The sequence below is a fragment of the Primulina tabacum genome, chromosome 16 (genome assembly GCF_025594145.1).
Source record: "Primulina tabacum isolate GXHZ01 chromosome 16, ASM2559414v2, whole genome shotgun sequence".
NCBI classification, from domain to species: domain Eukaryota; kingdom Viridiplantae; phylum Streptophyta; class Magnoliopsida; order Lamiales; family Gesneriaceae; genus Primulina; species Primulina tabacum.
The window spans coordinates 33,700,446-33,717,036 of record NC_134565.1 but is presented as its reverse complement, the minus strand read 5'-3'; the positions used below and the strand labels follow the sequence as shown (position 1 = coordinate 33,717,036).

The 16,591-nt window shown below is 34.0% G+C and overlaps 1 pseudogene; it reads left to right on the top strand.

The window, feature by feature from the left end:
- The first annotated feature begins 3,458 nt into the window (after positions 1–3,458).
- On the top strand, positions 3,459–6,357 carry LOC142530001 (uncharacterized; annotated as a pseudogene).
- The last annotated feature ends 10,234 nt before the right edge of the window (positions 6,358–16,591 follow it).

Below are 16,591 nucleotides of genomic sequence, written 5' to 3'. Positions count from 1 at the left end.
GAATTTTAAATTTATTTTGGTGATTTAAATATTAATTATAGTGAGTTTTAAATACATCTAAAAATTATTTTTATCAATTTAAATCTATCAATCCAAAACACAATGCAAAAGAAGCAAAACAATTTAATATATTATTCAAAAACGCAGACAGATGATTTAATATATAAATTGATAAATTTTTTTAGGTGGATGTAAATAATCGTAACATTTCACGTAGGTTCCAACAAGAACATGACTGGATTCAAGCTCAAACTTAATTTTTTAAAGCTTTAATAAGTTAGATGATTTCATATATATTTTTATCATATTATATAATTAAACAAAAGCAAAAATTTGTGTGAGACGGTATCACGGATCGTATTTTGTTATACAGATCTCTTAGTTGGGTCATCCATGAAAAAATATTACTTTTTATGCTAAGAGTATTACTTTTTATTGTGAATATAGACATTGTTGACCCGTCTTACAGATAAAAATTCGTGAGATCGTCTCGCAAGAGACCTATTCTTGAACAAAAGTGTATAACTGCTTATTTGGTCCTCTAGTACGAAAACAAATATCCATATTGTTCCCAATTCAAAAATCATGACGAACCACTACGAATTTTGAAACTAACAAAAAGTAACTACTTAAGTAATTATTTTCAGTTTTATTATGAGTATATAATTATAAAAATCTTCCTCAAAATTCTTGATTTTAATATAATATGTAAAAAAATTAGACAAAAAGTTTATTAAGCACCAAAAAAAATTTATTAAAATATTTTATTTCTCCCATCCCAAACACGGTCTTATGATGAAAAAAGCCCTCGCTCCTTGGTCATGGCGCTTTTAACTTGGAATTTGAAAATAAAATATTTGAAAAATCCGACAAAATATAACTTAGCCCAATTTGGTTGCACGTCCACGTCCCAATTTGAACTAAAATTTATAACTGACCTCCAATAATTCAATGTTTTCGAAGATAAAGGCTTGAATGTTTTGCAATATTACTGTTGATTCGTAAAATTTTAAAATTTGTGGGTGGCTTTTTGGATGGTAGCAAAATAATTTGGACTCGAATTCATTTTGAAAAATAATACTTTAAACATGTTTGAGTTTGGTTCAAAATCTATAATTTTGAATACGAATAGAATATTTTTTAATATGTGTAGTTAGCTTGATTCTTTACGGACTTGGTTGACAGACATATATTTCAGAAAGATTATTGAGAAATAAAATATAATAAAGACTACTCTATTGTCGTCGGAGAAAAAATTAAAAAGACATCACATTTAAAAAAAAAAGAAGTAATTATCATAATTTATATTTTTTAATTATATATATATACATATATATATGTATAAGTTGAGTATTTTTTAATGATATTTTTAATATATCATTTGATAGATTAAGTATATGCTCGATTTCTTTAGTCACGTAACAGTCAATTTTCATCAAATATTTAAGAATATGAAGATGGGATTTTAAGAATAGAAAATAATTTTATTTTTTCATATAATTTTTTAAAAAATGACGGGTTGAATTGAATTGAAGTTTTTCAAACCGTCAAAATAAATAGTGAGTTCAGCCCAACCTGCTCATTCCGTCCTGCTACGTTTGACTACGAGTAGGCCGACCCATTTGACAACCCTAAATAAATATCGATCAAAGAGTAGGTCTCTTTGTGAGATGTTCTCACGAATCATTATTTATGAGACGGGTCAATTCTACCGATATTCACAATAAAAAGTAATATTTTTAGGATAAAAAATAATATTTTTTCATGGATGACCCAAATAAAAGACATGTCTCACAAAATACGACACATAAGACCGTCTCACACAAGTTTTTATCTCGATAAATCATCTCTTCCAAAGTGCTACATACGTTTCCCACTTCTGTAAAATTAAAAAGGTTATATATTTTAGCCCTCAATAGATAGAAAGTGAAATCAATGTCGGATCGAGAACAATATTTCATATTTCAGCAGACAAAATTCCAACAAATTTTATACGTCAAACTGTTTTTTCGAGCTTCGAAATATGAAACAACATGAAATAACTTCACAGGCTTTCTTCGTCTTTGTAGTTTCATGGTATAAAATAACACATCAGTTTCGATAAATATTTTATTTGTATTTGAAATTATCGAATTTGAACGGACTCAAATATGCTCAGAGTTTTCTAGTGGAATCCAAACTCAAATTATTTTGTTGAATAATTCACGAGTGATTATGATCTTTAATATTTTATTTATATAATATAATTATATTTAAATTAATACATTTCGAGCATTTTAAATATATATTTCCGAGCAATACTTCGAATATTTCGAGTTTTTTTATTGTAAACATTTGTTTTTTTGGCTCTAAATTTCGATATCATGTGAGCCCTCACATTTTTATAGAAATTAAAAATGTTGATTATTCAAAAATTAACATTTTACAACATCATATGACATAAATAATTCAAGTGTAGCACAAAATAATAATGTTTTTTTTTTCCATTTATGCTATCCTTAATCCTTATTTTCTCATTTTTAATGTTAGTGAAAAAGACTTGTTTCTTCCTATGAATGATTAAAATTGTTCAACGATTTATGCATAATTCATCGATGAATATGGAGAAAAAATGGGATTTGAAATCGAGCATTTATACTTCGAATTATGTACATCTATTTAAACTTGTAACAACGAATCATGTAGAATGTTTATTTTTATATCCAAAGTAGCTTAGGCCATCTCCAATCCACTGCACTATATTCTGCACTACATTGGTGTTACATTAAAATCATCTCCAACCACATTGCACTACATTTTACACTACAATAGAATATTCAAGAATATTCTTTTTTTTCAATATTAATATTTATGTTTTATGTTAATTATTTATAATTTGATAATATAATGATAATTAAATATTAAAATTTATATATTTAAATATTTTAATTTATATATTAAAATTTGAATTAATTATTTCATATTAACAAAATAATTATTTGATTTACGTACAATTATTTAATACAAATTATATTTTAATAAAATCAAAATATCATTGAAAAAAACACGTTCATTTGATATTAAATTAATAATACAACAAAAATACAATATTAAATATTCGAATTACTATATTGTTCTCGTAAACACGTTTTTTTTATTTTTTATTTTTACACTTAATTAATTTCTAATCAGAATATTAAAAATTTTATAATTAAAATTTCAAAAAAGTATTAATTAATTAAATATTAAACACTTATATTAAATTAATCGAATTAAAAACTAAAAAAAAATAAAAAAATTTGTGGCGCAGAAAATTGCTGCGCCACATAGCGCCAGTTTTGGCGCTGAATTGAAGTGAAAAATCATGATATCACAATGTATTGGTGTTATGATTGGAGATGGTGTTAGATATGACAGACAATATAATCGTCAGCAAACATCTAGGTACTTGCAACATCATAATCTTGATGATGGGAAAGGTACACTGTTAACAGCGTGGAATGAGACGTTGACAGAGACGAGTGTGTCATCTGATGAAGAATGCCTTTAATAAAGTATCAATCTTTACTTTTTTCTTCTTATTTTATCCACACCACCACTGCGCTTTTGCTTCCTAGCTATTCATCAACGTCCCCCACTTTATTCTCTTCTTGTTTCCTAATTAATGCCCAAAATGTAGTGAATCGCTCATTTTGCTGGTCTAGTTTTTTTTGTAACAGCATTGGTTTATGGAGATTTCGGCGGATTCGAAGTCGTGGAGAGATGATCTGGCAAGCTTAGTGCAAGACTCGGGGATAAGATTCCCCGGCGATTCAGTCAGAGCTGCGGTGGTGGTGGAGGAGGTCACGACGAGTGGGGAAAGGGAGAGTTTGAAGGATCAAATCAAGGGTTTCGCGGAGGCGTGGGGAGAAATGGTGGTGGAGTTGGGGAGAGGGTTAAGGGATGTTGTACAGCAGACGGTGCTGACTGAGGATTCTTACGCCATGAAGGGGATCAAAGGGCCGCTGGCTGAGGTTTCGGAGAGGCTGAGGCTTTTGAATGAGGTCTTGCCGGAGGATCGCCACCCGCTGCACGTGTGGGCGGTGTTTCTCTTCGTTTTCATTCTTGCTCTTGCTGGTAAATTTCATCTCATGATTTAGCTCTTTGAAATAATCGTTTCAATTTGTCGCTGAATTATTAGTGGATAAATTCGTTGTTCCAAATAAACAGCAACTGTGATCCCATTAAGGAACCGCGGTAAAGAATAAAGATCGTTGAATCTTAAATGTTTGTGGGTTTGAAAGGAACAGGGCTACATGAGCAGAGGAAATTCTGTATCATCGGACTTCATTCTACATTTTAAATATTTGACATTCATTTCGTACTAGTTCTCCAAGCATCTTGTTTGTCTAAATCTTTGCAGTTCTGAATGTAAATAGTAGATATGAAAGTTACGTTTCGAGGATGAAGAAAGTTTCTATACATCCTCCTAGTGCTGTGCGTATATTGCTTTCGGATGGTAGATATATAGCATATCACGAGACGGGTGTTCCGGCCGATAAAGCTAGATTTACCATTATAATCCCGCACGGTTTCCTTTCTTCTCGACTTGCAGGGTATTAGGCTTCTCACTTCTGTAAGTTTTTGAATAAAACTGCAGTATTATGGACTGTTTGAACAATGAAATGGCAGGTATACCTGGTATCAAAGAGGCGTTGCTGGAAGAATTCGGTGTGTGAGGGTCATTAGTTATGATCTTCCTGGTTTCGGAGAGAGCGATCCTCATGCTACCCGAAATCTTAATTCTTCGGCTCTGGATATGTCACAATTGGCAGATTCGGTGAGAGTAAAAGGCAAATTCTGGGTTCTAGGATATTTGAGTGGCTCGTTGCATGCTTGGGCTGCTTTAAAATATATCCCAGATGAAATTGCTGGTAAAATCTTGCAGGGACACTTGACACTTGAAATAATCCTTTCGTTTCCTATTATAATTTTTGAATTGACAGTATTGTTTTGACTACAGGTGCTGCCTTGTTTGCGCCATTGGTGAATCCATACGAGAAGAGCATGACCTAAGAAGAGAAGTCGAGAACTTGGGAAAACTGGACACGTAGAAAAAGATTTTTGTATTATCTGGCTCGAAGATTCCCAAAGTCCCTCAGTTACTTTTACCGTCAAACATTCCTCTCGGGGAAGCATGATCGAATAGATAAATGGTTATCTGTGTCACTTGGAAAGAAGGTAAGTCATATCGCATCCTTGTGGACCGAACAAACCATACATATCTTCGGGGTTGGATTATTTATTGAGAAGCTAGCTACCTGGGATAGTTGATGAACTGGAGTACATCAAATCAGTTCTCTACCACCCTTGTATTGGATGGAGCATTAACGTTAAAAATCAATACTATATTCCACAATCACCTTCGATTTTATTAAGACGACTCTAAGCCTTTCAGACTTTGTGTCGTGGACGTGGGCCTTCGTGAATGGAACCCATAAATATTACTCTTTCGTTTGTCCAGGATAAAAGTCTCGTTGAAAAACTTGCCTTTGAGGAAATATGGCACAGAAATGTCGAAGAATCAATCCGCCAAGGTAACACAAAACCATTTGTGGAGGAAGCTATGCTGCAAGTTTCGAACTGGGGTTTTAGCCTAACAGAACTTCAAGCACAGCGAAAATGTCCGAGAAGAGGCATTCTCCCCTGGCTGCAGTTCATGTATGGACTACCCGAATGTGAACTAACCGGATTTCTTGGCCGGATTCATATATGGCAGGTCCATACCTATTCATTGTATCTAATTCCTAGTACTTTTGTATTTGAGTTTGAGCATTACCTTAACTGGTCGGTTTCAGGGAATGGATGATATGGTGGTTCCGCCATCCATAGCTGATCACATAGCCCGTGTGCTGCCGAATGCCAGCGTTCATAGACTTCCGGAAGAGGGTCACTTCTCATATTTCGTCCTCTGCGATGATTGCCATCGGGAAATATTATTGACCCTTTTTGGCATCCCGCAAGGTCCACTAGATACTGTCCATAAAACTCCAACCAACCACGACGAACAAGAAATTCGGGATGAGACAAATACAGCTTCTGTATGAAACATTACTTCTCTTTGGTACACGACGTCAGGGATTTTCCAATTCTGAAAACGGAGCATGGAATTTGTTTCCCCTTGTCATCTGTTTTCGAGATAGTTTATGTGCACAACAAGAATCAAGATGAGAGTATTCCTTTTGTTTTCTTGAGCGTAGAAAGCTTTTCTGCCCTATTTTCCCATAACATAGAACATTATAGTAAGAAAGGGAGAGCTAATTTTCACTTTAATTCCAAAGGTTGAAGTAATGAAATTAATTAATTCCAAAAGGGTAAAATGTTACAGGACAGGCCATTTGGATGAATATATATCTATTTTCGTTGCGAGATATTTCTACGAATAAAAAAAATATAATATTGATGTTGCTGAAATCCGCGATGTTAGCTGGGAGGTCGGATATTCGTTTGGGGAGATCGGATCAGACCTTCGAAAGGCAGCTGGGAGGTCGGATCTTCACTTGGGGAGCTCGGATCGGTCCTTCGAAATCTGGAAGCACAAACATGAGTGTTAGAAGGGGGTCGGAAGGTTGTTCCGGCGTAGCCCCTCCGACGTTCAAGTCAGAACGTCGGAGAACAGAAAACTGAGAGAGTAATGTGTGTGCTGAGAGAATGTGAAATATATGAATGAATAAACAATGAACGAAACCTGGTATTTATAGGAGAACGATGTAGTCCTGATTTGGTAGGTTTAGATCCTCAGAATCTTAAAAGATTTGGGCATATCTCGTGCCAGATTTGGTTAGATCTTATTGGGCTTGACTCTCTTGAGCCTTAATTCCGTGGGCTACCCATTAATGTCTGAATATAAGCTTTCCTAGGTAAAAACATGTCCATATTCCAATCATGTGGGAGCTCGGCTCGGGAGGTCGGCCAGAACATGTCCAGTCGGTGCGATGACAGCATGTGGGAGGTCGGCATGGGAGGTCGGGCCTGTCTTTTCTGCTGTGATTAAGGGTGTATTGAGAGGTCGGCCTGGATGACCTCCATGTCTGGATGACCTCTAGGACGACCTCATCGTAGATGTCCTGCTAGGAGTTCCGGAACGCTGGGCTACTACCTATCTGGGCTATCGAGAGTAGGTCGGGCTCATCCTCGATCCGGGGGTATCAAATATGATTTAAAAAATTCTGGATAATTTTGTATTTAAGCGCATATAATTGTGAGAAAGAAACGCGATTACCCCTACTTTATAATTATTTTCCTTGGATCATTACGTTGTAAGTTTCTCATTTATATTTACTCACATATTTGATTTTCAATTATTAAAAAAAATCAAATTAATAGTCATGGAAATTAAATGATAATTATTATCGACTAAATTTATATTTAATAATTATTGTAAGAGTACAAGAACTAGTCCTCAGGGAAAGTATATGCCATATGTCGGATTTGATGGACTTTGTTTTTCAAATGAAAATTAAGCTGTGGTTGCGCAAAAGCGATCACATATTACTCATCATCTTCAGGTTCGGTGGAAATTGATTCCATTTGGGGCCTTTGTTTCCTCATTTTTTCTTCTGTAGAGAAGTTATCCATGCCGGGACTTCACACCCAGAAGCTGTCATGACATTAGCTACATTCCTTAAAAATGGAACATCGTCAGCTTCGGTGCACAAGGTTATCGCCTCTCCCCGTCTCCCAGCCCTACCCGAACGACCTTTATGAAAGTTCAGAAAACATGGTAAAACACTTTAAAAGTGTTTAGTTTTATAGCGTAACGAAAAAAAACATTAAGGATAATTTTCTACGTGCTTAATGTAAATAGTCAAAATGAAATATCATTTAGATTTTTGGTAATAATTAGTTTTAATAATATAATATCGTGCATCACACGAGATAGATACTATTTATGGATAACATTTCACTTTTTAAAATATATTTTCACACTTAATTATTATGAAACTGCTAATGTAAAAAACGCGATCACCAAATAACTAAAATCTAAATTTGCACGATTTGTTTAAATATTAAAATTATACATGAGAAGTTAATTGGAGTAAGAAAATAAACATGATATCAAGTCGGAAAAAAGCATATAAAGTGTATTATTCGACTAGCAGAATCAAATAACAAAAATCACAACACAATATGAGATCGTGTCACGACTTACGAGTCATTTTTTATATGGATCTTCGACTCATTAATATATATACGAAAGACCGTATCACAAGACACATATTCAAAATACAAATGTCCATTGATACCTCCGGAGATACCCGGGTCATCTTTAGTCCGGTTTTGGATAAGTCCGGAAGCCGGGAAGGTGGAGCAAAGTCCACCAGCGACGATCAGCCCGGTTAGTAAGAGATCACATGTATGGGACGTCGTGTATTGATCATCGTTGGGAGGTCTTTCAGCACACGTGGGGTGATGTGACTAGGCCAGAGTAGGTATGAGTCGTCAGGCTTTGCAGTAATCAGTGAACAGAAGCATGAGCGACCATCTCACCATGAGTAGCAGCTGGACACTGAAAACAAAATTATAATTGAATTCTCTCCGATAAATATTAGATTTGCTTGATATTAATGCATTAAGATGTTTATAATAAATATGCATAATTTCTATACATTCTCTTGATATAAAATCATTTAACTGACTTGAATGTCGGAGTAGCTACACTGAAGATTATTCTGACACCCCACCAACAATCTATGTTATTTTAAGTGTGCAGACATACCAGAGACTGGACACCCCTCATCCAAGATCTGATATATTAGGGCAAGAAGCAACCCGACCCGATATAATTACCGACCACTCTCAAACCCAATTCACCCTGTCATCCTCATCCATCTACACTTCATCAGCGTTAGATTGTATATATGTCTATATATTAAACAATAATCAGCAAATAGTAGGATTAAAAAAAGAATTGAAGTACCCATTGAGTTTTTTTTAATTTAAAATGGTTGAAATCAACAGATTTGAGAGTAAACAAATACGTCTTCAAACATAATATATACATGCCCACGTGCATCCCAAATCTCTTTTATTGACTAGCAACCACGAATCAACTACCAAATTGACTGTTAACTAAGTTTTAAAATATTTATTATAATTATTTTTTTTATGATGATTTAATAACTCACATCCGTTACTCTTTGGTACACATTAGATAAATCTCCGGCTAAGCAGTAGCATACAAACTACGTTAATAATGTAAATATCACTGGACAAACATTGTATAACAAACTCGTTCGAAAAAATATGATAAAATTATTGATCAAACGATCATTAGTTATTATTATTATGAAAGGAATCTCACGTTCTAAAAAAATGTTTAGTTTATGTACTGTTTCCCTCATACCCTAGTAGAGGCACTGGCTCTGAGTTTTGATTTAAATTCAATTGTAATAATTGGTGGTTCTGAAAATAAATAAAATTAAATTAGTGTTAGATTAAATTTAAAAACTCGATTTAAATTCAAAAATTATTTTAACCACAATATTTACAATTTCGGGATAAAAACTAAAAAAAAATATTTAAGAAAGCAGATTGAAGGTGTTAAAGTTGTATAATTCATAATTTACATTTTAAAACTTTGAAGAAATAAGGAGAGATGCTCTAGAAGTTCAAACCCTAAAAAATCCCATTATTTAAATTAAATTTCTGACACAAGAAAAAATTGATCACATATTTTTAAAAAGAAAAAAAAAGGGTACCAAGCCACATGGAGTTCCAGTGCAACATGAATTCTCAACGCTGAGAATCCAACTGTAATCGCTGCTAAAAATTTGTTGCAGCTATTTAATTTTATATAATATAATTTGGATTCTTTATTTATATTATTATATACTTATTAATTTAATATTTATTACAGATTCATAGATAGATGTTATATCACAAGCATTCAATGAATATATCACACATAATAATGTATATTAATTTAATGGACGAGAACATAAAATATCGGGGGGTTTTGGTAGAATATATTACGGATATATGATATAGATCATCAAAATCGTAAATAATCGTTTTTTAAGCAAAAAAAAATGCACACATTAATCCCTTTTTTGAAACTCTGCCTATAATATTCATAGGCGAAAACTTGTATGAGATTGTCTTAAGGATCGTATTTTGTGAGACGGATCTCTTATTTGGGTCATTCATGAAAAAATATTACTTTTTATGCTAAGAGTATTACTTTTTATTGTGAATATCGATAATGTTGACCCGTCTTATAGATAAAGATTCGTGAGACCCTCACAAGAGACCTATTCATATTCATATTGCCTCAAGATTTAGATGGTCTCTATCATTGATTAGCAAAACCTTTTTAATAATGAAACTTATAAACGCCAAGCATCAACAAACAAAATATTAAAGAACAAAATATTTTGAAATTACAAACTATACGACTATGAACATGTGTGAAAAAATTATATATTTGGTTTTATATTCGACTATTTTGTAATTTCGGTTTTTTTCATTGTAGAAAAAATCAATTTTAGTTTGTTATCTTCATATATTTTGAATTTTCGGCTATTTTTTCAATATAGAGCTAAAGTGGTGTCGACTTGATATTGACGTAGGGTTCACGTGTGTTTCACATCAATGGTGATATTGCCATAAATTGAAACTTACAAGATTTAGAATTAAATTTAGATAACTTAAATGACTCAAATTACAAAGACAGTATAAATTTGGATAACACAAAGATATATGAGAAAAATTAATGCGATTTCCCCTTTTTTTAAATGATTGATAAATATATCAAATTATAATGTTTCACTCATCCGTACATCTTGGTTTAAAAATAAAAATACAAAACATTAAGGTAGCATCATGATAAATGAACAAGTATGGCTGTCATAAACGAGAAACCAACCTTCAATTCCAGCTTATTACCATTTTATTTTCTCGGTCGTAAATTTAACAGTTATTGCTAATATTTTTTAGTTTAAAAAATGTTGTTTGATATCAATTATATGAAAATTTAGAACAATTACTAATATTTTTTTAAAGGTAAGAATACGAATTATTGAATATAAAACCCGATGAGAATAAAATTTTGCTCACATTGAGATTTCTTTTCCCCCCTTCTCATATAGTGAGAATCTGTTGCTGTATATGCAATAACACATTACAATAACTATAGTGTAGTCATGGAGTAATTTTTTTTTTTTTTTAATGAAGTGAGAATCGCAGCCGCTGTCTTTTTATGCGCAGTGGGTAAACCCCAGTACTAATGTAGCAGCTTACAAATCACGTTAATCAGGTAAATTGCACTGGACAAGTTCTATATGACAAGCTCACCTAAGAAAATGTAAGTAAAATGAATCGAACTACTGATCATTGATCAAACGATCGTTTGGTTCACTGACTCGTACACCCTATTGAAAGTTGTCATTGTGTAATTTTGGATATGCGTAAAACAATGTTGGATATGCGTAAAACAATGTCCATATCATCAAATTAACTATAGGTTTTCCTATACTATAACAACATTTTTTCTTTATATTTTATTTTATTTACTACCATTACATATTAAAAAATGTATAAATTTTATTTTAATAAAAAACTGCTTCATTTTTAAATTTTTTTTATTGAATACATGCAACATGTGTACCACGATCTGCTAGGAATAATAATATTCATGCACCTTCGTTTAAAGTGAAATTATCCAACAATTAGAATTTTTTTTATAACAAATTGAAGCGACCGGAGTTTTGTTCTCGCCAAAATTTGAATATTGGGCTCGCTCATTCATCAAATGAGAAGATTGTGTCTCTTCACCACACACAGGGAGTGAACCAAATATGGATAAATTATTCTAGTAAGTAATGGGAGAAATTGAAATTTTAGTCCTTTAAATTGGTATGTTTTAAATTTTTGTCATATAATTTGTTTAATTTTATTTTCATCTAATAACTTAGATTTGAATATGTCTCTTGTGAGACAATCTCACATATTTATATCCGTGAGACGAATTGATCTGGTCCATACATGCAATGTAAAGTAATACTTTCGAAATAAAAAAAAATTAATACTTTTTCATAAACCAGGCATCGGAGACTCGTTTCATAAAATTGATCCATCATACTGTCTCACGAGAGTTTTTACAGCAAAAAATGACTAAAACAAAAAATAAAAATCAAGTCATTATATGAAAACCAAACTTTGACAAATTACATGATTAAAACTCATATCATGTCAAGTTACATAACAAAAATTGCAATTTTCTCTAAATCAGGTTTTTAACATAGTTATGTTCAGTCCTTTCAACCAGTATTGATATTCGATTATTTTTCACCAAGGTATCATGAACAAGATAGATTGAATGTGGGGAAAATGTTTGCCCTTTGATGTCTTATACCAAACAACTTGCATGTAAAACATTATCGCGTTTATCGCAAGCGGACCAACAAATTTTGGGATGACTCGATATTTTAGTGGATAAAAATCTAGATTTTAAAGAAAGTGTCGATAAAAATCTAAGTGAAAAAATGTAAATATGTTTGTTTACGCACTAGTAGAAAAATCGGATTTTACTTCGGCAATAATAAATTACGAAGTAATACATTACCAATAACTTCAGTAATAACACAAGCGAAGTAAAATAATATATTTTACTTCGGATGTTTAAAAACACGGGCTTCACTATATTTTTTTATTATATTTTACTTCAGCATATCAATGTTGACGAAGTAAAAAAATAAGAAAAATAAGTTCATGTTGAAGTAATAAGATGAACCGCGCCGATTAACAAAGAAAGCTAAACTATACTGAACATTTAGCGACAGTTTGTAGTTAAAAACTCGTCGGTGATTTAATCAGCGACGGTTTTTCAAAAAGCTGTCGCTAATAGCGACGCTTTTTTCGCGCATATGCGCACACACTTCAGCGCATATGCGCGAGTGCCTCTGTTCTCGCATCGTAGCTACTGGCCTCCTCGCTCATATGCGCGCGACAGAGCGCGCACAGAGTACCTCGCGCATATGCGCGCATCGGTGTCGCGCATATGCACAAGAGACACTGCCCTCACACATCAATTTTCGCATGTAATCACATTTCCAGTCACGGTTTGTTTTAAACCGTCGCTGATTTAGTCAGCGACGGTGTTATAAAAAATCGTCGCTATTAGCGACGGATTTGTCAAAAACCGTCGCTGATTTTTAGAAACCGTCGCTGAATAATATCGATTATATCATATTTCCTTCACAGACGAGCTCATTATATCCATCCACATTTTCTTTCAAAATTAACCCTAACACCACGCCGTTCCACTCACCGATAGGGAAGCAAAACACCACCACCACCACCGTTCAAAGCACTGAGTTAGTCCGACACCAGTTTCCCGAGGTATGGTATTGATTGGAACGATAATTGGTTAATTTCTTGTTGTCGTACCTATGTTGAGTTATTTATTGAAAATGGCCACCACCAACCTTATCAGAAGTTTGAAATACATGGTGTTAAGACTTTATAAGTCAAGTGTATTCTATGCGGCTCACGTGTTGACAGAATTAATGCAAGCGATTGGTAGGCCTTTCGATACTGTAATTGATATATTGTTGTGTTCAAAGACTCGGTAGTCTATTGTCTTGTATTATCAAGAGCTTCTAGTTGAGAAGTCCCTTTATGTATGACTCAATAGTTTCTGATGAGGTTGGTGGTTGAGATACACACCATTTCTTTGGAGGTGCGTGTTGTTTTCTAAGGCCTTGGTTGTCCGTATCTGGGTTCTTAATGTTCGGCATTGTCTAAAATATTTGTTGTCCCCTTCTTGTTAGGCATTGTCTAATTTTCGGTTTTTCTAACTTATATGCACTGTGTGTTGAGGACTGGACATGACGGTGTTTGTTAGTCATTGTCTCCGTCGAATTTTTTTGTTTTTCTAACTTATATGCATCTGTGTAGTCTTCTTTCGTTTGTTAGTCAATAGGTAGTCTTCTTTCGTTTTTTTTTTTTTGCGCTCAACAAATTAAATTGAAAATGACATTATTAAATGTAATATTTTCAGGTTTAGATCAAATTTATTGTTATATATTTCTGGTATTTTGCTGTATTGAAATGGATAATTCTTGGATTCACTCGGATAGAAGGTCAAAACAGTACGAGGAGGGTGTGGAACTGTTTATCAGAGGCTGTTTAGAGAATCCCCATATTGACCCCAATTTAATTCATTGTCCTTGTTGCAAATGTAAAAATCTTAAAAAAAGACCATCTAAGTCCGTTCGAGAGCATCTTTATTTCCATGGTTTTAGTCAAAATTATGTGAATTGGATTTGGCACGGTGAGTCTGTTGAAAGTGACAAAGTAAATTGGAGCACGAACAAGGAACCAATTGGTAACTATCACGGACACTTTGAAACCACTAATATGTGTGAGGCAGCATATGATAACTATACAGAAAATCCAGAAGCGTTTATGGAATTTTTGGAGGAAGCAGAGAAACCTTTGTATAATGGATGTAAGCGTTACACAAAGTTGAGTGCAATTGTGAAACTATACAACACCAAAGCAAAGCATGGGATGAGTGACGCTCTATTTTCCGATCTACTAATGGATTTTGGGGATATGCTACCAGATAATCACAACCTTTCAACCAAAATGTATGATGTAAAAAAGACATTGAGTTGTTTGGCGTTGAGTCATGAAAAGATTCATGCTTGTTCCAATGATTGCATTCTTTATAGGAAGCAATATAAAGACTGCGTAAACTGCCCTAAATGTGGCTTGTCACGGTGGAAGCTAACCAAGAAGAACGTTGAGAAGAAAGGTGTTCCTGCAAAGGTGTTGTGGTATTTCCCTCCCATACCATGATTTAAGCGCATGTTTAAATCTCTACATACCTCGAAAAATTTAACATGGCATGCAGAAACCACAGGAGTTCCCGGTCAGTTACGTCATCCAGCTGATTCGCCATCTTGGAAGTTGGTGGATCATATGTGGCCCGACTTTGAAAGTGAACCAAGAAATCTTCGCCTTGCACTTGCAGCTGATGACATTAATCCTTATAGCAACCTTAGTCGTCGGTACAGTTGCTGGCCAATTATGTTGGTCACCTATAATCTGCCTCCAAACATGTGTATGAAGAGAAAATTCATCATGCTAACTATGCTCATTTCAGGGCCTAAACAACCAGGAAACGATATAGATGTCTATCTTGATGTGTTAGTTGAAGATTTGCAACGATTGTGGGATGGAGTTGATGGTGTCTATGATGCTTATCGAAGACAATTTTTCACTCTTAAAGCAGTCTTACTATGGACCATCAATGACTTTCCAGCCTATGGTAATCTTAGTGGATGTACTACACATGGTTATTATGCATGCCCAGTATGCAAAGAAGATACTTGTGCAAAGCATTTGGAAAATGGGAAGAAAATGTCATTTGTTGGTCATAGACGATTCCTACCACGGTTTCATCCATATCGGAGGCAAATGAAAGAGTTCGATGGTATGGAAGAACATGGAGAATCATCTACACCATTATCTGGGGTTGCTTTGTTTGACAAGCTTTCTGACATAAGGTGTGTTTTCGGAAAGAAGATTATTGTGAAAGGTAAAAAGAGAAAGAATGCAAATGACAATAATTTGGAAGATAGTAAAGAAGAAAAAGATTTTGGATCAACAGATTTCAGAAAATGTTGGAAGAAGAAATCAATTTTTTTCAATCTTCCTTATTGGAAACACCTGCATGTTAGGCATTGTCTCGATGTGATGCACATAGAGAAAAATGTCTTCGAATCTCTCATTAATACTTTGATGAATGTTAAAGGAAAAACCAAGGACAATGTGGCAGCTAGGTTGGACATGGTTCAAATTGGAGTTAGGCCTGAATTGGCACCTAAATTTGGTGAAAAAAGAACATATCTTCCTCCTGTTGTATGCTCATTCACAAAAAAAGAAAAGTTACAAGTTTGTCAGTCGATAATGGATATAAAAGTCCCAGAAGGTTTCTCATCGAACCTGAAAAATCTTGTGTCCTTGTCTTAGTTGAAATTGATTGGCTTGAAATCTCATGATTGTCATGTTCTAATGCAGCATTTCCTGCCAAGACTCATACGTGATGCGTTACCAAAACATGTTAGATATGCCATCATAAGATTATGCTTCTTCTTCAAAGATATTTGTTGCAAGGTGATAGATGTAGCCAAGTTAGATAAGCTGCAATCTGACTTGGTTGTTACACTCTGCTTATTGGAGCAGTATTTCCCCCTTCTTTCTTCGATGTCATGCTTCACTTAACTGTTCATCTTGTTCGAGAAGTTCGATTATGTGGACCAGTGTACTTCCGGTGGATGTACCCGTTCGAAAGATCCATGAAGGTGCTTAAGAGTTATGTAGGCAGTCGAAAACATCCTGAAGGTTGCATTGTTCAGAGATATTCAGCCGAAGAAGCAATTGAGTTTTGTTCGGAATACCTAAATGACATTGATCCTATTGGGGTCCCTCAATCAAATCACGATCCCAAATCAAACATTGCTGGCTTCGTAGCATGCAAAACACCAATTATAGTGCCACAAGTTGACCTTCAACAAGCACATTTGACTGTGCTGGAAAATACAGAAGAAGTATCTCCCTACAT